Source organism: Silene latifolia, chromosome 2 (genome assembly GCF_048544455.1).
Source record: "Silene latifolia isolate original U9 population chromosome 2, ASM4854445v1, whole genome shotgun sequence".
Taxonomy (NCBI): Eukaryota; Viridiplantae; Streptophyta; class Magnoliopsida; order Caryophyllales; family Caryophyllaceae; genus Silene; species Silene latifolia.
Genome location: NC_133527.1, coordinates 45,397,686 through 45,406,852, shown reverse-complemented (window position 1 = coordinate 45,406,852; position 9,167 = coordinate 45,397,686).

The following is a 9,167-nucleotide window of genomic DNA, read 5'->3' as shown; positions in this document are numbered from 1 at the left end:
CATGTTTGTATGATAACCTCCCATGAATCCCCTATGTGTTGGAGTTAGTGTCCCCGACAATAATACGATCACAATTGTCGATCATGATGATCACATGTTTAAATCTCATTTTCAAGAATACATGTGGGAAAGTAATATTTTACAGTCAACTGGTCCACACATATCAGTAATGATTGGCTGACTAGAGTTTGACATTACTGTCGTGCGACGGTGGTGATCAGTTGATACTCTGAGGTCATACCTATAGGGTAATACTCTTAATGATTATTTAATTAATCGTATGCCGATACGAGTTAATTAAATTGCTTAAAATTGACGGATGATTTTGTGAGTAAAATTAACGTGTCTCATTGTAATTCGATTAAATGAGATACGGTCTAAGTAATCGAATTGTTTTATTACTTAGATTGAATTATTGTTTACGAAACAATTGAAATAGGTTGAATAATTTAATATAAATACAAGTCGTTGTAATTTATAATTCGATAAACCATTTTGGTACAAGTAATCAAGAATTACTAATTAAATTTTGTATGTGACATATTTTATTAATATGTTGATTTTTAATATGTTAAAAATACACTATAGTGTAACATGTCATGTAACATGTGACACATGGCAAAATTGACAAATGACAAAATAAAATGGACCTTCCATTTTATGTGTGTGCCGAAAATTGGAGGGAGTATTAGAGTTTATATTGTGTTATTTATTTTATATAAGTAAAAACACAATGATATACTCTACATGTAGCCTTGCATGCCTAGTCTTATCTTGAGAAGAACAAAGACCATGTATTGGCCTATTTCCCCCCTCCCCACCGGTTTTCTAGAGGAACAAGGCCAAGGGTTTTTCCTCCATTATTATTCACTACTTCATTATTTGTTTTTCTAGTGTAAGAAATGACTACTCTCTACATTTTGTGAAATATTTTAGAGTAAGAAATACTCACAAATTCCTCTCCTCTTAACCGAAATAGAGGAGAACAAAATTAATATTTTGTGTCAAGTTTATGTAAGATTTTAATTAATACTAGATCATATTAATTAGTATTATTAAGAGTATTGCCTTGGGTATAATTCCTTAGGAGAGATTCTCCACTTGAATCTTATTATTCCATCTTTGGAAAGCTCAAGAACTAGTAAGAAGGTGAACTTACTAGTGCCCATTTAACCGAAATAATCAATGTAAGAATTGATTTTCTTCTTATACTTTGTAATTGTTTTGCATGCATAAGATCCTTAAGTTTTTTATGACTAAAACTTTGAACCAAATATGTATTTAAAATATGATTTTGAACACTATGAACCCATGACACCCTAGTGCCTTTAATCAATTGTTTACAACCCCTCTATTTGCTTTACTTTGTTTTTATTCATCTTGTTGATTAGTTTAGTTTATCTCCTACATCAAACCAAATTGTGACACCCTAAGACACAACCATTTGCAATTGAGAATCCTACATCAATACCCGTCCCTTGGGATCCGACCTTTACTTGCCTCTTTGTTAAAGAGTATTTTGTGAAGTTATAAATATTTTTTTGGTTGGTAGCTTTTGACGACGAGTTTAAACCGGACCAAAAATGGCTCTTAAAAGGCGATTTAGCATAAAATTAAGCATGTTCATACATATTATAATGCTGCATTTTATTTATGATTGTCATATTTTTATTTTATATAATTTTTGAATTATGTAATTTTACTTAGTATGGCCTTAGTTTTGAATTGGTATTACCCGAAATTTATGGGAATATCGATTCGGTTGTAATTTTTGTGATCTCGTATTACCGTTTTGTAATTTAATAGATTTATTTTTATTACAAATGTATAATAGGAAATTATGTAATTTTTATTTATTATTTGTAATTTCCCGGAGTTTCCATGAAGACGGTGTTACCTCGAGATGTGTGCCAAGACCGAAGTTCAAGGGACCAAAGGAGTTGGTTTCCGAATTTGTAATAGTTTATTAGATTTACTATTTTAGGAAGGCCATACTAGGACTTTATTTTTATGCTTTGCATTTTATTTATATGTTGCATGCATCGCTAAATCGCCATAACTAAACATGCATTTTAATATCGAGTTTATCGACCGTGTCAATTACAATTATCGTAGTTCACCGCTTTAGTTCACTTAAAACGTGATAGATAATAAATTGACATGACCTCTCGCTAAATAAACAATTGAGACTTAGCCTTACCAAAAATTAGAAACTATGAAAACCTATTTCGTGAGGGAGTGCACTCGGCCAAACCGGGGTACAAACCTTGTTACGTAGGGGAAGTGGGTGATAAATGTCTATCCACCGAATTCATATTGATGAGGGTTGTATCGCCAAAGCGTGCCCAAGTTAATGTGAATTTGGATCATGGACACATTTATTCGAAATTTGGGTTGAACTCAACAAAAGTATTCTCGACCATAGCCGGATGTGTTTTGGGCTAAAGATAAATATTAATGTAATTTTATCGATCAAGAGTTCTAAAAGTAGAATCGATTAAAAAGTTAATCCACCGAGTTATATTGATGAGGGTTGTATCGCCAAATCGTGCCCAAGTTAATATGAATTTGGATCTTGGAATCATTTATAATAGTTGGGTAGAGGTCACCATATAAATGCTCATATCTTGTTAAATTATTTACAAGTATTATTATAACGATAAATGTTTTGTTTTCATTATTCCGTTGTCATATTGTTCTATTTCTTTACCTCAATTTATACGATATCATTTCGATTTTAGTTCAATTCTCCATTAAAACATCGTAACTAAAGACAAAATTTGAATTTTCTTCTAAAAACCTCGTATTATCCATTGTAAGGATCTCTTGTGAAGAGTATAGATAAAAGTTATTCGTGATCAAAAGGGTTTTTGATTCTTGACTAACATATTTACTTACAATGAATAATTGTTTCTCATATGCTTAATTGAGTTAAGTACTTTGAAACGTTAATTCATTTTGGTGACTATATTTGTTGGAAATCAAAATTGACCAAAATACCGCAACCACTTCAATGAAAGTTTTAAGACTAAACGAATGAATTGAAGAGTAGTCTTCATGAAATTCAATTTTGCTTCTCTAAGCAAAGACTCATTGAAATGAGTGGGAGCATTCTCTTAACTATTAAGAAAAGGGCGAGGTTCAAAGAAGTAAAATTAGAATGGAATTGATACAAGGTAATGGTAAAAGTTAAGTTATTGAGAATAACGATACTAAACCTATCAATCCCGACCGATAAAGTTTCCATTTTGGAAGTGTTGGACACTAGAAAGGAAACTACCCCAAATTATTGAATGAATAAACAAATTGGTTGTGGGACATCTAATGAGACTTTCTTCTCTAAATGTTTATTTGATTGACATAAGTTTTGCTAGTACTACTTCGTCATTATTAGAAACCGATGGTGGTTTTCATCATTGTATTTGATACATAGGATGATTAGAATATGACGACTAGCAACAATGATGTCGAGAGATAGAGTCATTGTGTACTCAATCTAGTTTTGGGTTTATATTTATACCTTAATTATGACTATTAAGTGAATAAACTCTAAATAAGAATATAAATTTGTTAAGATACAAAAGAGGTTTCAATTTTGTGACCCTATATACCATGATTTTATGTATGGCTAGCCCATTATCAAAGGTGATTATATTCTAAACCAAACTAGAATGATATATCATGTAGATGATGCAAGACTCAAATTGGTAACCCATGATTAAACCTTAAATTCTGGAATGATGAAAGCAAAGAGTTATCGAGTACTCTTGGAACCATTAGATTGTTAATCTTAGGGTATATGCGTATCTTGTATTCAAAGCAAGATGTCTCGTGTTTTTGGTTGAAAAGGAGATCGAGGTTGTAAATCATTGATCCAGAATAGGTTGATCATTTTCTTTTACCAACGATTTAAGTTGACACTAATGTGTTAACTTAATAAGGAACATAGAGAAATCTTTTAAGAAGTTCAAAGAGTTCCAGGAATCACGATTTAATCGTGATGGGATTATCAAAGTGAAGACTTTGATATAAGCCAAAGGAAATGTGATATAGTATCACAAGTTAATCTCTCTTTGCACGCATTATGGGATAATGTGTGGTTGGATAAAGAAATCAAACCCTATTCGATATGGTTTGGACTTCAATCAAGTTACTTTGACTTACTTGATCCTTTTGGGGATTTTATCATTTGTCTAAATTATTTTTCCACTAAATCTAAAACGATTCATATGAGATATGAAATGGTAGGGTACCATGCTTGTAAGTTTTCACAAGAAACAAATGCTCATTTTTCCTTACAATAATCACGAGTACAACGGGTTTGTGGCTCGTGAAGCTGTCTTTCTAGAATACAAGTTTATTTCTAGAAGACAGAGTGGGAGAAAATATTCAAGAGCCACAAAATAATTGTGTCAAAAAAATTGTATGTCGTGAGAAACTGATCCTTCTTGGCTACGTGACATTGTTTCGACGTTGTTTCGAAGAAACCTAGGAGGTTGAACTCATCACTTGTTGAAGATGATGAATTCGTGTTACTTTTAGAAAGTAAAAAGCTTGCAACTTACAAAGAAATTATTTGATTCAAGTTACTTCTGGAAAGTAATGAACATATGACTTACATGAGAGTGTTTAAGTCACAACTCAATACAAGGCTTAGAGCCATGAAAATCCGAAATAAATTCCAAGTGGAATGGTTGGATATCAAAGAGAGATATCAAATCTTGATTAGTTGCAAAGTGTTTTGCACTATTCAGATCTTCTTAGGGATTGTATTTCATTATGATGATATATAGCGAGTGAATCTAAAACCCACTTCTTCAATTAGAAGGAATGTATTCAATACATGTCATGAGTTTTGTAGATTCTTGCAATCCTAAAATAATGTGCAACTTAAGAGATTGTCTTAAGTAGGACATCAATGAGTTGGAGTCAACATTTTGATCATGTTATAAAACTTTTCTCGATAGGTTGAGAAGTTGTGTTTATACATGAAGTTTAGTGGGAGTTACGGAAATTTTAATTAGTCTTATATGTGGATGACATATTGATCATTGGGAATGATTTAAGACTTTTGGAGTAATATAATACATCTTTAATATCCAGATTTATGGAGATAAATCCACATGATATTAGCGCCAAATAAGAAGTCTTATGTTGATAAGATTCATGATTAGTTCAATCGAGTTGAACATATTTGATTGATTCCATTTGCTTCCACTGCCGGATCAATTAAATGAGCAATGATGTATAACACTTCATATACTTTGATTATGATGAAATGTTTAAAATCGAATTTAAGTAATAGTTACCTAGTAGCCATATAGATTATCCTTAAGTGCTTGAGGAAGCATTAAGGATGTAAAGTTAAGTGTTTTTAATGCAATTCACAAATTTGTGTAAGGGCTTACACTAATGACTGTTGAGATTGTATAAGGTTTCAGACAAAAACCGTATTCAAAACACCTAAAGATGGTTAAGGAACCATTGTGGCTATGTTATTTAAGAAATGGATTTGTTAGAATTGTTCTAAGCAATAAAGAACAATGAGAGATGCTTACAATGGAAAGTGAGTACACTTGCAATCATGAGATATGCAAGAGGATGGGTCCCGCACACTATAAAAACAGTGGGAGCTAATTCTAAGGCAAGAGAGCCTATGTCTAGATTGGATCTAGACACGTACTCAGAAAGTTTTGTAATGCAAATGTATACATTACAAAGGAAAACGAGTATGTAGTAAGGTTAAGTAAGGTACAAGAAGTTGATAAAACCTACTAACCAAAGCCTTCTCATAGGCTTAACATGATGAGTCATGTCATTTCAATTGGATTGAGATGAATAACTACATACAAGATCAGATAGGATTATAAGAATATGAAATAGTAATCAAGTATTGACTATTCATATGTGATAATCACATTTGTCGTTCGCGTTTTTAATCTAAAAACTTCTTTTATACTTTGTTACATCCAAACGGGTTGTGAAGACAATATATAACCCCGTTAAAGTGAACCCAGATTAACATAGTATTCGCCCATAATCACTTATATGAGGTGACGTCTCGAAGTGACTAGAGTGATGCGATTGATGGCAAGTTCAAGTGCCATAGAGTCATGTGAGATGACTAGTCGATCACATAGGCAAACTGTTAGGAACACTTTGTCGGGCCTTATGACCGCTTATAGAGTTCTCGCAAATTTATATAGCCTGGTCGTGGCGAGAGCTACTATAGTATTCTAATGAGTCAATTCTTTGACTAAAGACTGTCGCCTAAGGTGGCACGTTTTGCATTAACTTTGATTTATGTTACTACGACCTTCGTAAATGGGGTCAAATGGGCATATTTTGGGTTATGATGGATGTGGCTAGTCGAAGGGAATAGTGCGATAGGAATTGTCCACTCCTTTTCAGGATTAAAACAATATCTCAGGGCCACTCGAGGAGTAATGAACTAGAAATGCGTGGCCACGCTCGGAAGGTATCTATGGTAGATAATTCTGGTCAATCAGTTATTCTCCAGATCGAGGAAACCACTCTCGATATGATCACTTGCAAGTGCGACCTGAAAGACACCTTGCATTGAGTGGGAGATAGTAATAGGACAAGAGAATTGGTGACGCACACTTATCGAGGACAAGTGGGAGATTGTTGGAGTTAGTGTCCCCGACAATAATGCGATCACAATTGTCGATCATTGATGATCACATGTTTAAATCTCATTTTCAAGAATACATGTGGGAAAGTAATATTTTACAGTCAACTGGTCCACACATATAAGTAATGATTGGCTGACTAGAGTTTGACATTACTGTCGTGCGACGGTGGTGATCAGTTGATACCCTGAGGTCATACCTATAGGGTAATATTCTTAATTGATTATTTAATTAATCGTATGCCGATACGAGTTAATTGAATTGCTTAAAATTGACGGATGATTTTGTGAGTAAAATTAACGTGTCTCATTGTAATTCGATTAAATGAGATACGGTCTAAGTAATCGAATTGTTTTATTACTTAGATTGAATTATTGTTTACGAAACAATTGAAATAGGTTGAATAATTTATTATAAATACAAGTCGTTGTAATTTATAATTCGATAAACCATTTTGGTACAAGTAATCAAGAATTACTAATTAAATTTTGTATGTGACATATTTTATTAATATGTTGATTTTTAATATGTTAAAAATACACTATAGTGTAACATGTCATGTAACATGTGACACATGACAAAATTGACAAATGACAAAATAAAATGGACCTTCCATTTTATGTGTGTGCCGAAAATTGGAGGGAGTATTAGAGTTTATATTGTGTTATTTATTTTATATAAGTAAAAACACAATGATATACTCTACATGTAGCCTTGCATGCCTAGTCTTATCTTGAGAGGAACAAAGACCATGTATTGGCCTATTTCCCCCCTCCCCACCGGTTTTCTAGAGGAACAAGGCCAAGGGTTTTTCCTCCATTATTATTCACTACTTCATTATTTGTTTTTCTAGTGTAAGAAATGACTACTCTCTACATTTTGTGAAATATTTTAGAGTAAGAAATACTCACAAATTCCTCTCCTCTTAACCGAAATAGAGGAGAACAAAATTAATATTTTGTGTCAAGTTTATGTAAGATTTTAATTAATACTAGATCATATTAATTAGTATTATTAAGAGTATTGCCTTGGGTATAATTCCTTAGGAGAGATTCTCTACTTGAATCTTATTATTCCATCTTTGGAAAGCTCAAGAACTAGTAAGAAGGTGAACTTACTAGTGCCCATTTAACCGAAATAATCAATGTAAGAATTGATTTTCTTCTTATACTTTGTAATTGTTTTGCATGCATAAGATCCTTAAGTTTTTTATGACTAAAACTTTGAACCAAATATGTATTTAAAATATGATTTTGAACACTATGAACCCATGACACCCTAGTGCCTTTAATCAATTGTTTACAACCCCTCTATTTGCTTTACTTTGTTTTTATTCATCTTGTTGATTAGTTTAGTTTATCTCCTACATCAAACCAAATTGTGACACCCTAAGACACAACCATTTGCAATTGAGAATCCTACATCAATACCCGTCCCTTGGGATCCGACCTTTACTTGCCTCTTTGTTAAAGAGTATTTTGTGAAGTTATAAATATTTTTTTGGTTGGTAGCTTTTGACGACGAGTTTAAACCGGACCAAAAATGGCGCCGTTGCCGGGGATGGTGTTAAATTGATTTGATTTTCATTAATTGTTTTTAGTCGTGTCTTTTTTTACCTTGGGGGAGAGCAATTCCTCAAGGTACTTCTCACCTTTTTCTTAGTGTACTTTGCAAGATGGATATTATAGATTGTTGTATAGAGGACCATGTGGGTACTACTCTCATTAAAGACCTTTTGCAAGCATGGGAAGCCTTAGAAGCAAGTGAGGCCAAAGATAAGCATTGGGAATTGGAAGTAGATCTACTTGAAGCCGCTCTAGCTTGCAAGGAGCTCACATATGAGCAATCCATATTGATAAATGACATTCTCGAGGAAGCATCACAATCCACTAAAGTTGAACAAGCAACCAAAGATCACACCTTGCAAGAAGAAGAGATGGACGATTATGTCATGGAATTTGAGTATGATGGGTATGAGGAGCTTGAGGAACAAGTCGAATATGCCATGAGAATGGAATGTATAATGGAAATGGAGCATGTCCTTAGTGAACCTTCAATGGTAGAAAGTGAGGTACAAACTCCAACTCTAAAACCCCTTCCCCCAAATTTGAAATATGCTTACGTTGATGAATCTAAAACTAAACCCATGATTGTTAATGACAAACTTGATAAGAATCAATTGGAAAGCTTGCTTAATGTTTTAAAAGAACATAAAAAGGCTATAGGCTATAGTCTAGATGATCTTAAAGGAATAAGCCCCAATTTTTACATGCATAGAATTCATCTAGAAGAGAACCATAGGCCTACCATCCAATCCCAAAGGAGACTAAATCCCCATATGCAAGAAGTTGTAAAAGCGGAGTTTATGAAATTACTTGATGCGGAAATCATTTACCATATATCGAATTCGTTGTGGGTTAGCCCCGTTTAAGTGGTACCTAAGAAAGGAGGTACAACGGTGGTAATAAATAATAAAAACGAGTTAATACCCACAAGGAAGATCACCGGTTGGCG